Genomic DNA, 13,616 nt, shown 5'->3' with positions numbered 1-13,616 from the left:
AAAGAAAGAAAGAAAGAAAGAAAGAAAGAAAGAAAGAAAGAAAGAAAGAAATCATTATTGGGAAATCATTATGAATTATTGCAAACCTTCCTTTTTCCCTAAAGCATTTAGTGTCACTACCTTGTATGATTATTCTAAGAACTTACATGCTGGCATGAAGGAAGGAAGGAAGGAAGGAAGGAAGGAAGGAAGGAAGGGAGGAAAGACTTCACCTATCTAATTACTTCTTTCCACTGATTTTTAAAAAAATAATCTTTATCTCCGAAATAGTTTAAGGGTCATAAGAAACTGTAAAAGTAGTAGAGTTCCCATGTATCCTTCACCCAGCTTCCCCCAATAAGATATTATATGGCCTTAGCACACTGTCAAAAACAGGACATTGGTGTTGTTCAATGTTATTAACTCAGCTATAGACCTTATTCAGATTTCACAGATTTTATATACACTTTTTTCTTTTTTTTCCTTTCCTTTTCTTCTTCTGGTCTATGAAGTTTTATCATATGTGTAGATTTGAGTAACCAATAGTTCGATCAAGATTTAAAATGGTTCAGGGGCGCCTGGGTGGCTCAGTTGGTTAAGTATCTGCCTTTGGCTCAGGTCATGATCCCAGGGTCCTGGGATCGAGCCCCACATTGGGCTCCCCACTCTGTGGGAAGCCTGTTTCTCCCTCTTCCACTCCCCCTGCTTGTGCTCTCTCTCTGTCAAATAAATCAATAAAAATCTTAAAAAAAAAAAAAAAGATTTAGAATGGTTCCATCACTACGGAGAAACTTCCCAGTGTTAATCCTTAATTGTCACATCCTTCCCCCAGCGCTAGACCCAGCACTAGCCCCAGCAACCACTGGTCTGTTCCTCCAGTACTATAACTTTGTCACTTGGAGGCTGTTATATAATCACACAATATATAACCCTTTGAGATTGGCTTTTGGAGCTTGCCCTTAAGATCCATCCTTTACATTGATTTTTAAAGTTCCTGTTAAGCAAAATTTAAAGTAAACCAACACCACCTTATGATCAAAACAGGATCAGGGAGAAAAAAGCATTCAGAATAATCAGGGTTTTGGTTTTTTGGGGTTTTTTTAGAGAGAGAATGGTTGCATGTACTATTTGGAATAAACTGCAGAGCTGCCAATGGTGTTACTTTTCGGAGGAGATAAAGAAGAAATGGCTTTGAACACTCGAAGCATCTTATTTTGGCCTCCTTAAAACTATGACATTAGGTTCACAGGGACCATATGCATTTTGGGTTATTGCTCAAACAGTGTTATTATTTGAGGAGAGCAGACTAAAGTTTTGGAGATAAAATCTGCATTAAGAACCAATTTCAAAGAATCCTGAGCTTGCCCAAATGCCAATTACTAGACTATTTCTGTGTCTGTAATTAGGAACACTATGAAAACTAGCAGATTCTCACAACCATTTCCACCATTAATAAAGTGGCACATTTGCAGAGTTTCTACTAAAATATGTTTATTACTTCTCTCAGAATCTTAAATGCTTGGTTTTAAGCATTGAATGTAAAAATCTGCATGAGGCTAAATTTTATATAAGTTGAGTCAATTCCTCATAGCAGAAAAAACATTGGTGTTATTATACCAGTTTGGGGAATAAAAAATAATTCAGATAAATAGACTTTCTAAAGGGCACTTTTAGCATAAAAACAGTTGCAGAAGTATGATAGAAAGTTATATCCAGGAATTACTGGGTTGGTATGTGTGTAAATAGTGCCCTGCTAAGCCGCGAGAGTAAGATAACATGTGTCCTAATGGGTTTTCCCAGCTGGCAGCTTTGTGTTCCACAGCCTCCTGTAACTCATCCTGTCAGTGTATTTGGCCTTGGGCCTGAACCACCTGTTCTGAGGACATACAGCTTCTGAGGTCTTTAACTGGTCTTCTGCTGATGACCTCACTTTGTCTTTCAGACTTCCTATTACAACCTTGGCATTGCTGCCTGGGGCTCCCCCAGGTGGACTCCTATCTTGAAAGGACCCAGGCTTTATGATGATACAACACCCCAGGTGAAACTTTTGCAGATCCTCATGCTGTCCTAGCAGAGGCCAGCCCTCTCTGTCAGGACAGACAGACCATCTTCCACGTCCAATTTAAAAATCACCACCTGGGCGCCTGGGTGGCTCAGTTGGTTAAGCAACTGCCTTCGGCTCAGGTCATGATCCTGGAGTCCCTGGATTGAGTCCAACATCTGGCTCCCTGCTCAGTGGGGAGTCTGCTTCTCCCTCTGACCCTCTCTCATCTCATGCTTTCTCTCACTCTCTCTCTCTCAAATAAATAAAATCTTTAAATAAATAAATAAATAAATAAATAAATAAATAAAAATCACCACCTTTCTGCACGTGCCCAGGTAGCAAAGATGCTGCGCCTCAGTCATCAAGCCCAGTGATTTAAAGGAGGCCTTCACAATAGGGCAGTTATTTAGGAGGTTAACCTGGCAGTCGGAATGTGGATCTTGCTGGGACTACAGGAGTGGTGGATATACCCAGACAGCAGGCTGTTAGGGAGAACAGCCATTCTAGAAGGCAGGCAGGACACGGAGAGGTACAGCAAACCACTTTGGGCGGTTGTTCCAGTAGCACAGAGCTCGAGGCCATGAGGAACTGGAAGCAGCAAGATGGTGGAGATCCAGGCAGTAGTCACATGAGGAAAATTTGGAAACCGATTACCAAGGCAAGAGCAAGGCTTAGGGGAGCGTAGAAGTGTCCCTGTTACTGGCACTGAACAAATTTTGACTTGGAACACAGGAATAAGGTAAGAAAGGGAAAGGAAAGGGTATTGAAATTGGTAGACAGCCCACTAAACTAGATGCCTTAAGTTTGAGATTTCATTTAATCCCCACAACAACTAAGCAAAATAAGAATCGTTATTCCCATTATACAGAAGAGAAAAATGAGGTTCAAAGTTTTGCCGTAATCACACAGGTGACACGTGGAGCAGTCAGGATTTGAACTCAGGACAGTCTGACTCCAAAGATACTGTTGCTATATTCACAATGTCATGTGCCATAATAATTATTATTTAATGTCAAATCTTTGAGAACATAGCCCCCAGTGCATATCTCCTCTTATCACTTCTTTTTTCCTCTTTAAATTATATTGTGCCTTAGAGACTTTGAAAAAATAGCCTAAATTCACCTCCAGTGGCTATGCAAGGGGGAGTAGAGTCAGACCTATCTGGGAATTTGTGTTTGGAGGCAGCCAAGAGGAAACCAGGGTACCGGATGAACAAGCTGGACCTCAGCTTCTGCAGGGTCCCCACAAGACAGAGGTGTACCAAAAGAAGAGACCAAAACTTGGAGTATGGGGCCAGTGTGTTTGGTGATTCCAAATGGAATGCAGAAAATCAGACTCCTCTAATGAACTTTTCTCAGCATCCCACAACATCTACAGACACAATGGGGACTGAATGCTCTAACGGGGCCAACTTCAGCCCTAAGAAACAGGGAGGAGAATATGTAAACATATAGATTTCAGGGTGTACAAATATCCATTGCAATTCTTTTGATTTTCTTAAATTTATACTTTATAAAGTATAAAGACATTTTCAAGAAAAATGAAAATAATTTAAATGAATCTCTAATTTTTCTCCTAAATTTCATCTTTCTAATAAGAATATTTTATGTATTTATATAATAGAAATATTTTCAAATAAAGAGCAATCAGACATGTGTTTTTTTTTTCAGTTTTGATAAATGTCAACACTAGAAGGTCCAGGCAACATCAATTTTTAATTTAAGGACTGAAGTTTATTTGGTATTTCAGAGCACCACCTGGTGGATTAATTAGCAATAACAATACAAAACAAAAGTGAATCAAAATGGCCCTGAAACAACAGGTAATGGAACCTATGAGGCTCATCCCTTTTCTTTTCTTCCTACTTTGGCTCGCGTTCCTTCTTTTCCTCTCCCTCTTTTCACTTTCTATCCAATCTCTCCTGCCTCTGTTTACTTTCAGTTTGTCCATGCCACCTAGCTGTATTGCTGAGTCTTCAGAGTGGCTAAGAAGCTTGCTTACTTATGCCTGATTTAATAAAATCTATGAAGTTTCTAAAATTCAAGTAGAAAGTCAAATTTATTTGAAGTTGCAAAACTGGATTAGCTTCCAGAGACTAAATCTTTCTGCCCAGAGATAGGTTTGTGTTTCCCCAGGAGGGATTTTTGTTTGATTGATTTAGACAGAAACAATCATTCTAATGAAACCCCTCTTTCATAATTTATGTGTACATAATAAGTAAAGTTGACTCATTTACAGTGTTTTAGCCTATTGTTCTGATCCAGCAGCCAATGGCTTCTGAGAAAGAGGTGGGTGTAGAGCAACCTTCTTAAAGGTCTCTGATCTCAAATGACCCATAATATGAATGAGTGGAAAAGACAGGTCAAAGACATCAAGAAGTCATAAAGACTGGGGACCTGGAGACATCATGGCTTATCTATAGGGATATATTATAATAATGTATAATAATATACATTATTCAGATCCAGTCAGTTCTTCCAGTTTTTAAAAACAAGCCAAGAAGCTTGATTTTTATGAGAGAGCTTCATGCATTTAAATATTAGCAAATTTTCATTAAAATGCCTATAGGCCAACCTGCAGTGGCCCACAGGCCAACCTCTGATTAAAAGTTGTAGTATGGGGCGCCTGGGTGGCTCAGTTGGTTGGGCGACTGCCTTCGGCTCGGGTCATGATCCTGGAGTCCCGGGATCGAGTCCCGCATCAGGCTCCCCCTGCTTGACGGGGAGTCTGCTTCTCCCTCTGACCCTCCTCCCTCTCATGCTCTCTGTCTCTCATTCTCTCTGTCTCAAATAAATAAATAAAATCTTAAAAAAAAAAAAAAAAGTTGTAGTATGGGGGTACCTGGGTGGCTCAGTTGTTAAGCGTCTGCCTTCAGCTCAGGTCATGATCCCAGGGTCCTGGGATCAAGCTCCTGCATCAGGCTCCCTGCTCAGCGGGAAGCCTGCTTCTTCCTCTCCCACTCCCCCTGCTTGTGTTCCCTCTCTCACTGTGTCTCTCTCTGTCAAATAAATAAATAAGATCTTAAATAAATAAATAAATAAATAAAAATTTAAAAAAAAAGTTGTAGGATGGGTGCCTGGGTAGCTCAATCGGTTAAGTGTTTGACCCTTGATCTCAGCTCAGGTCTTAATCTCAGGGTCATGAGTTCAAGCCCCACATTGGGCTCCATGCTGGATGTGGAGCCTACTTTAAAAAGTCATGGGAATTTGTAAAATAATGCTGCAATAAACATAGGGGTGCATATATCTTTTAAAATTCATTTCATTTCATTTTCTTTGATGAATGGATAAAGAAGATGCGGTACACACACACACACACACACAGAGGAATATTACTCAGCCATAAAAAAGAATGAAACCTTGCCATTTGCAACAACATGGATGGGTCTAGAGACCATAATGCTAAGTGAAATAAGTCAGTCAGAGAAAGACAAGTACCATATTATTTCACTCATATATGGAATTTAGGGAATAAAACAAATGAACAAAGGAAAAAGAGACAAACAAAAAAATAGGCTCTTAAATATGGAGAACAAACTGTAATTGCCAGAGGGGAAGTTGACAAGGGGGATGGGGGGGGATGGGTGAAACAGGTGAAGGGGATTAAGAGTACACTTCTTGTGATGAGCACTGAACAATGTATAGAATTGCTGAATCGTTATATTGTACACCTAAAACTAATATAACACTGTCTATTAATTATATCTGAATTTTAAAAATAAATTTTAAAAAAAGGTGTGGGAATTTGGACTTCATTCACTGGATGATAGGATATGAATAAGTAAGCAGTCTGCAGCTAAAATCTGCCCCAGGTCCCCAACAAATCACTTTTGCCAAGCCGCAGGACTTCTAACCACCTCTTAATCAGCAACTCTATGTCATTACCCCCTGTTACTTCACACAGTCAGATTACAGGATCATGGGGAGTTAGGATGGCCTGGAAGTAGCCTTTCAATCCTGTGACTGTCCACATGCCTTGAAATAAACCAGGTTCAGACTTTGGCTCCAACTAGAAACCATTTAGCAGAGCTAAGAAAAACAGCTGTGGGGCTTAGGGGCTTGAAGTTTGCATTGCATTTCCAAACAAATTCATATGTAAGTTCTAAAATATATTTAAGTTAAAAATACCTTAACTCACATTTTGGCCATCTTCATCTCTACACGCCCTACTGGGGCAACCAGGGACACTTTACTACTAATTGATTTGTGAAAGATGCTGATACCATTTCCATATTTTAAAGAGAAAAATATTAGCTTCGTTCCTCAGAATTCTCCAGGAACCAGTGTAGGATTTTTTGGGTTTTGTTTCAGCATGGAAAAAACTCAGAGGATGTAACGGTGATATTTTAATAATAAATGTCATGGCCAAAAAGACTTGAAGGATGTCTGTCTGCTCAGGCTTTCATGACAGATGACCATAGATGGGGTGGCTTAAACAAAAGAAATTTATTTCTGGGATGCCTGGGTGGCTTAGTTGGTTAAGTGACTGCCTTCAGCTCAGGTCATGATCCCAGGGTCCTGGAATCGAGCCCCACATTGGGCTCCTTGCTCATCGGGGAGCCTGCTTCTCCCTCTGCTCCTTCCCTCTGCTCGTGTTCTCTCTCTCTCTTTCAAATAAGTAAATAAAATCTTTTTTTTTTTAATTTATTTCTTCACAGTGTCGGAGGTTAGAAGTCCAAGACCAAGGTGCCGGCTGACTCAGGCGCCGGTGAGGACTCTTGTCCTGCCTTGCTGACAGCCACCACCTCACCTGTCCTCCCATGGCTTTTCCTTGTTGCACGCATGCAGAGAGAGAGGGAGCATAAGCAAGCTCTCCTTTGTCATTTCTTGTAGGACACTATTCCTGTTGGATCAGGACCCCACCCTTATGACTTGGTTTAGCTTTCCTTCTATGAAGCCCTGTCTTAAAATACAGGTGCGGCTGGGGGTTAGGGCCAACATAGAAATTGGGGGAGGGGGACACAAGCCTTCAGTCCATAACAAAGAAGCTGTATTGTACTTCTTTATCATTTGCATAGTATCTCTTGAAACTAAAATAATTAAAGCATTTCCTTTTTAAAAATTATAAGTATTTATTTTATTGGATTTATTTTAACCAAATTACTTTAAACCCCATACCCGGACCTACAGTCCTTTTAAACTCTAATAAGCCCACTCAATGTTTAATTTTTACATTTACTAGCCTTTCGTAATGTCTCAAATTAGTCTCTGAAACAATTATTCCTTTATTGTTAAATAATTTCCAAGTTTTAGCTTTCCACAGAACTCCAAGGCATCACTTATAATGTGAACAACAGGACGGCTTTTATCAGCATTTCCTTTAGAACTCTGAGGAGTCATCAGTTGATCATTTCTGCTAGGAGACTGGGCTCAGTCACATTGCAGACCTCTCGATTTCACCTTTGTGCTTTGGGAAATTAGCTACCTGACTAAACAAATCTGATTTTGAAGACTAACTTGTAATATTTTCAGTTATATGTAATTTTTAAAAATAGAATCCCTTTCTTTACATTTTTGAAATTATACTGAGAGATGCCCTCAGGTTCTGGGCATTAGTCCACGATCTCGTTCCTCCCACCTCCCCTCTGAAAGCCTCGCAGCCATGTCTGTCCTACCCACTGGCTGCAGCTCATTCAGGGGCAGCTTATTTAAGGCTGTACTGGCCTGATCAGATTTTTTTTTTCTCACAAGAATTCAGAAGAGAGACAGAGAAAGCCTCAGGCAGTTAAGATATGGATGTTGGATTTGAACAGACTTGTCACCCAACGGCACCACTGCGGGCGACTCGGATGAGTCATCACCCGACAGCACAGGAAGCCAGCCCTCAGAAAGCAAGCAGAATGGAGCAGGTATACAGAGCAAGGCCCCTGTAACCTACAAAGACCTTCTCCACGGTTCCCAGTTCTCATCCTTCTGAGCCTCCACTGTAGTTAGGCAGACTTACAGTGGAATCAGTTCTTTACTGTTCTAAAATATAGTGCAGGGCGCCTGGGTGGCTCAGATGGTTAAGCGTCTGCCTTCGGCTCAGGTCATGATCCCAGGGTCCTGGGATTGAGTCCCATATCGGGCTCCCGGCTCAGCGGGGAGCCTGCTTCTCCCTCTGATCCTCTCCCCTCTCATGCTGTTTCTCTCTCACTCACTCTCTAAAAAATAAATAAAATCTAAAAAAAAAAAAAAAAAAAGACAAAAAAAATAAAATAAAATAAAATATAGTGCATTGGGGCACCTGGGTGGCTCAGTCAGTTAAGCATCTGAGTCTTGGTTTGGCTCAGGTCATGATCTCGGGGTCATGAGATCCAGCCCCGCATCGGGCTCCACGCTCAGGGTGGAGTATGCTTATCCCTCTCCCTCTGCTCCTCCTCCCACTCACACACACTCTCTCTCTCTAAAATAAATAAATAAAATCTTTAAAATAAAATAAAATATAGTGCATTAATAGAAAATCTGAGTCCAACAGATCAAGAGACAACTGCCACGGCAAAGCTAGTTTGTTACTCACAGTTCCCAAGAGGAGGGGGCCACATGAGGAAACACCAGGCTTGGTCGTGAAGAAGAAAGAAGGGGGAACTGTGGGCAAAAGCCTCTATTGTGGCTTCCATGGGAAGGAACGGGTGAAGCAGGCAAATAGGTTTAGGATTATCCGAATAATTTCAGCAGGCTGTGGGGCACAGAAGCTGTCCCTAGTTGCCTAGTATTTGGCCCAGAGTGTAAGAGCCTGATAAAGGAGATGGTTGGAGTGTGGATTTTGCATCAGTTGGTCTGTATTGGAAAAACATGCCCCTGGAGGGAGGACCCCTGAGGAGGCTGGGGAGGAAATGAGGGAGGCAGGAGGCCCAGGCGAGGTGACCAAGGCAGAGTATTGGGTTATCCAGAACAGGGCATGTCCAGCATATGCATGTAGGGCAGATGTTAAAGCATCAAATTTACAGAAACTAGGAATATGGTTAATACACTTATATCCGAACATGCTCTAAAATAGGTTCAGAAACTGGTCCAAAGTTGCAGGGCTGATCAGGGGCAACAGCAGGATGAAATAAGCCAAGTTCCTTGCTAACATGCCACCCTGCCTCTGTTGTGCTTTGATTAAACCTGGGGCTGGCCTGGGGCCTCCGGTCTCTTTGCAGGATAATATGGGGTGCGGGACCCAGACTCCACAGTAGCAAAAGCAAAACCCCACACAAAGAATTCTTTTGATCCTTCGTGGAAGGGGAAATGTCACTTTGGGGAGCAAACTCCCAAGCTAAAATAGCACTGTTCCCTTTAAGCAATAACAGAATTCACACCTACCCAGAACATCAATGGTTCCTTTTTCACATACCTGTCATTTGGAATTGATATTACATATCATGGTATGGTTAGTCTTTTGCAAAGATACATAGTGGTTTTCCTGTTTCTAAGATGCTATTAAGACTGACCTGAGTGAGTATGCCGCTGTAGGATCAATAGCCTTTACCTCAAGACTGATAGGTGAAGCCACTGCTGAAAATGCCCTTTCACCTCGGTTCTCCCCATGCTAACTTCCGAATTTGGTGCACTTAGACATATTATGTTCCTTTTTATCTACTCTCATGCTCCATTGTCTGTGCTACACATTTTGGGACTTTACACAGTGCCTTATTAGAGCACTGATTGGACAATACATTTTTTTGTGTCTGGTCTCTCCTTTTAGATTACAAACTTCTTACTGGCAAAAGTATGCCAAATTTCCTTTTCTTCTCTTTCTCTGATTATCCCCCATATAAATGTCCGGGCTGCAAGAGGGAGGCATGAGCATGAATGAGTTATCAGAATATTACTATAACAAAACCAAAATAAATGAAATTTAAAAATCAATTGAGCTGCTTTTAAGCTATTCGGCGTTCCACTAGTTGGTGATTACTATCCTTGATTTTAAAAATGTTTCCATCTTTTGTCTTACAGTCTAGTTTAATTTGTGCATTTAATCGTAGGTAATGTAACATATGGCTGGTCTTATATCAGTTGGGGTGACTACACGAATCACATGTAAATTAAAAGCATGATGATGTATTTACCTCATTGGATGCATTTGTGTCACGAAATCTTAAAATGAACAGTATTCTAAAGAACACACATGTGCACATACACAAACATATGCTCCTGGTTTCTGATAGATGATTGCACTGCCTGATTTGGTGGTGTTCTAGAAAGAGTGCAATAGAGAGAATAAAAAATCCAGAAATTGACACAAACTCATAAAGTTTATATACCTGTTTTAGTATTTTGACCCATGTTGTGCATTCATTCAATCATTCATTCATTCATTCATTCAACAAGTATTTATTGAATATGTGGTACTGGTCACTGTTCTAAGTATCCAGGTGAAAACAAACAGATGCAACAAGAAAAGATAAGACAATTCTCTCTTATTTTTTTAATCAATGGCATAGAGGACTATACTAATATGTCCATTTATATATAAAAAAACTAAGGGTAAAAGGGATATATGTACTTGCCCAAATACATGTAAGTAGTAAGTGATAACATTAGGATTCAGATCCAGGTCTGTATGTCTAGTCCCATGTACTTTTCAACATACCCTGTTAATTTCAGCCCCAGTAAACATTTATAGGAGATTATCCTAAATTTCAAATCGAAGATGTTAAACGAATCTATTAATGACTTTCCTTTAAACTGTAAGAATTGTCTACAGAAAATGTGTACCTTAGAGAACTGCGTGTTTCTTGATATTGTTCTTGTACTCTGTGCAATACAGCAAAAATCCTAAAAAAAAATTAAAAAGAATAAACCTTTCTCACCACTCACACACACATATATACAATACATACACACACACTCAGAAGACTATACATACACACTTATGAAGTAACCTTGTAAAGTCATTTGCTCTGTTTCTCCCTGGTCAAGTCAAATGATTATAATTTTTTTTTTAAATATCATATACTTCTCCTGGAGTAAAGATTAATTAAAAAGTAGTTCATTATTTATTTCATGAAATAAATTTCAATGGCAGTAATATTGTTAAAGTATTTCTCTTTTCACTTAAAAAGAAATGCCTGATAGTTTCAGGTAGACTTAATTTTTAAAAAATAGACCATTTCTTAATTTTTCAATTATATAATTTTTGTCAGTGGTGACATTACTAAGTACCCTTCAAACGGGCTGTTCTATTTCATAGATGATATTTTTCAACAAGCTGCACAATGCTACCTAAAAAGATAGTGAAGTTCAAATATATAAAATGATTTTTAAATCAATAATCAGTTTTACCATATCTCCTAACACTAGTAGAAACCAAATTTGTGCATTGAAGGTAAAGAAATACACTGTGCATATGGCATTTTTGGCACACTGGGATATATATGGATATGCCAGTTAAAAACTGAACTCCAGCTAAAGACCAAAGTGCAAGATACAAAGAAAAATTTAAAAACATAACAATGAGTAAAAAGGAGTCTTTCTCTTCTGTTCAAACTGACACCAAGGATTTTTCCTCAGCTTTTTCCTAAGTGTTTCGATCTTGGTTATAAATAGTAGTTTTACATTGCCAGTAGCTAATTTCCAGAAACATCCTAAGACTTCAGGGTTTAGCTATGTATTATTTGGGCAAGGCAAGGCTATTCTGCAGCATCAAACAACCTGAGAACTCTCAGCAGTTTAAAACAGCATTTATTCCTCACTCATGGGCATGCCCTGGGTCAGCAGCGGGCTTTGCCTGCTCTTGGAATCACTGCTAAGCTGACAAGAGGCTGCGTCCCGACGAAGGCAGAGGAGGGAAAGAGAATGTGGAGAACCACGTGCTAGTTCTTAAAACTTCTACCCAGAAATGACATACATCACTTCTGCTCATAGGCAATTGGCGAAAGCAAATCATAGGACCAAGCCTCTATCAACAGGGTAGGGATGAACAATTCTTCCGCCGAGGGATACACCGAATGTTTATAAATAATACAGCTTGCCACAAGCTCTAAAAGTACCCTGTGCCTAGGACCATAGTTTATTAAATAAGCTCTCTGCATTATTTCATTTGATTCTGATGACAACCCCTTGTGATATAAGGTGCAGGAAAGGTAGGAGTTCTAGGTAGGTAGGGCTGCAAAACCTTTCAGCAGAACCAACTCATCAATGTTCACTGCTTCTGCTATTTCTGGTCTTCCACATCAGCCAATCAGACTGGCGCAAAGGGTGGGAGAAGGCCAAATCAAAGCCCCTTCTAAATGGCTCTGCTGCCCACCAGCTTCATGCATCCTACTTCCTGCCTTGGAGTGCTCCCAATTCCTTGTATTCTCTGCTATTCCCTGGAATGGAGCGGGTGGGTGAGGCTAGAGGGGCGATGACCAACAGGAGAGACAGGCCCACCAAAACAGTGAAGCCTGGTCATCTGATCTGAGGACAGGGAGCCACCACCAGAGTGCAGCTATGTCCCTGGAGAGTGATCGAAGTGTTACATATCAAGAACGCAGGGTGCCTGCTCCAGGTGAACCCTTCTGGATAAATGCCAATAAAGAACATGTTGAGATAGGTAATAGTGTACGTGAGCTTCATAGCTGATGAAACTCAAAGGGCTTTCAAGGGTGTTAAATTCTTTGGTCTCTCACTGATATGAGGAATTCTTAATCTCAGGAAACAAACTGAGGGTTGTTGGAGTGGGGGGTGGGGTGGGAGGGATGGGGTGACTGGGTGGTAGACACTGGGGAGGGTATGTGCTCTGGTAAGCGCTGTGAATTGTGCAAGACTGTTGAATCTCAGATCTGTACCTCTCAAACAAATAACGCAATATATGTTAAGAAAAAAAAAAAGAAGAAGAAGAAGGTAGCGGGAGGGGAAGAATGAAGCGGGGGAAATCGGGAGGGCTAGACGAACCATGAGAGACGATGGACTCTGAAAAACAAACTGAGGGTTTTAGAGGGGAGGGGGGTGGGAGGATGGGTTAGCCTGGTGGTGGGTATTAAAGAGGGCACGCTCTGCATGGAGCACTGGGTGTTATGCACAAACAATGAATCATGGAACACTACACCTAAAACGAATGATGTAATGTATGGTGATTAACATAACAATAAAAAATTAAAAAAAAATTCTTTGGTCTCCAACAGGGGCCCTGGGTGACCCATAGATTCTTCCTGACCCATATGTCAATATGCTCACTGCTTCTGCCACAGTCATGGGTAGATCCTCACTTCTGGTCACTGCAGTCACGACACCTTTCCCTCCCACCATGGGTGAAATGCAGACAGTAGCAGCTTGTAGATGGCGTCCTTTGGTTCCTACGGGGCTTCTTACCTGGACTCTCTGCCCTCTGCTCTGGGCAGGGTGGTAGAGCGGTAAAGCACACGGATGCCACCATCAGACAGACCTGAGCATAAATCTGACGGTATCACTTGTCAGTCGAATGCCCTTCGAAAACTCTGTTCCTCCATTACCTCATCTTTAAAATGGAAATGATAATACTACTTATTGCCCAGAGTCATTATTGTAAGGGTCAAATGGGTTCAGGTGTAAAGCATTCCTCATATTATCTGACCTGCAGAAAGCCCTCAATTATGCTAGCTACTATTATGTTAATCATGATTGTGATGATGATGTGCCGCTCAGCTGTGCAGGACACACACACACAC

At 40.8% G+C, this 13,616-nt stretch overlaps 1 protein-coding gene across 1 annotated transcript in view; it reads right to left on the bottom strand.

Annotated features, from left to right (window-relative positions):
* Positions 1 to 10,764, bottom strand: part of NMU (neuromedin U) — a 145,522-nt gene extending 134,758 nt beyond the window's left edge. The window contains exon 1 of the mRNA XM_035004941.1: positions 10,705 to 10,764. The gene's annotated coding sequence lies outside the window, so the exon portion shown is untranslated. The remainder of the gene's footprint in view (positions 1 to 10,704) is intronic.
* Between the last annotated feature and the right edge of the window lie 2,852 nt (positions 10,765 to 13,616).

This window comes from Mirounga leonina, unplaced genomic scaffold (genome assembly GCF_011800145.1).
Source record: "Mirounga leonina isolate KUSES-001 unplaced genomic scaffold, KU_Mleo_1.0 Mir_129, whole genome shotgun sequence".
NCBI lineage: Eukaryota > Metazoa > Chordata > Mammalia > Carnivora > Phocidae > Mirounga > Mirounga leonina.
This window is presented reverse-complemented; position numbering and strand designations above follow the sequence as displayed.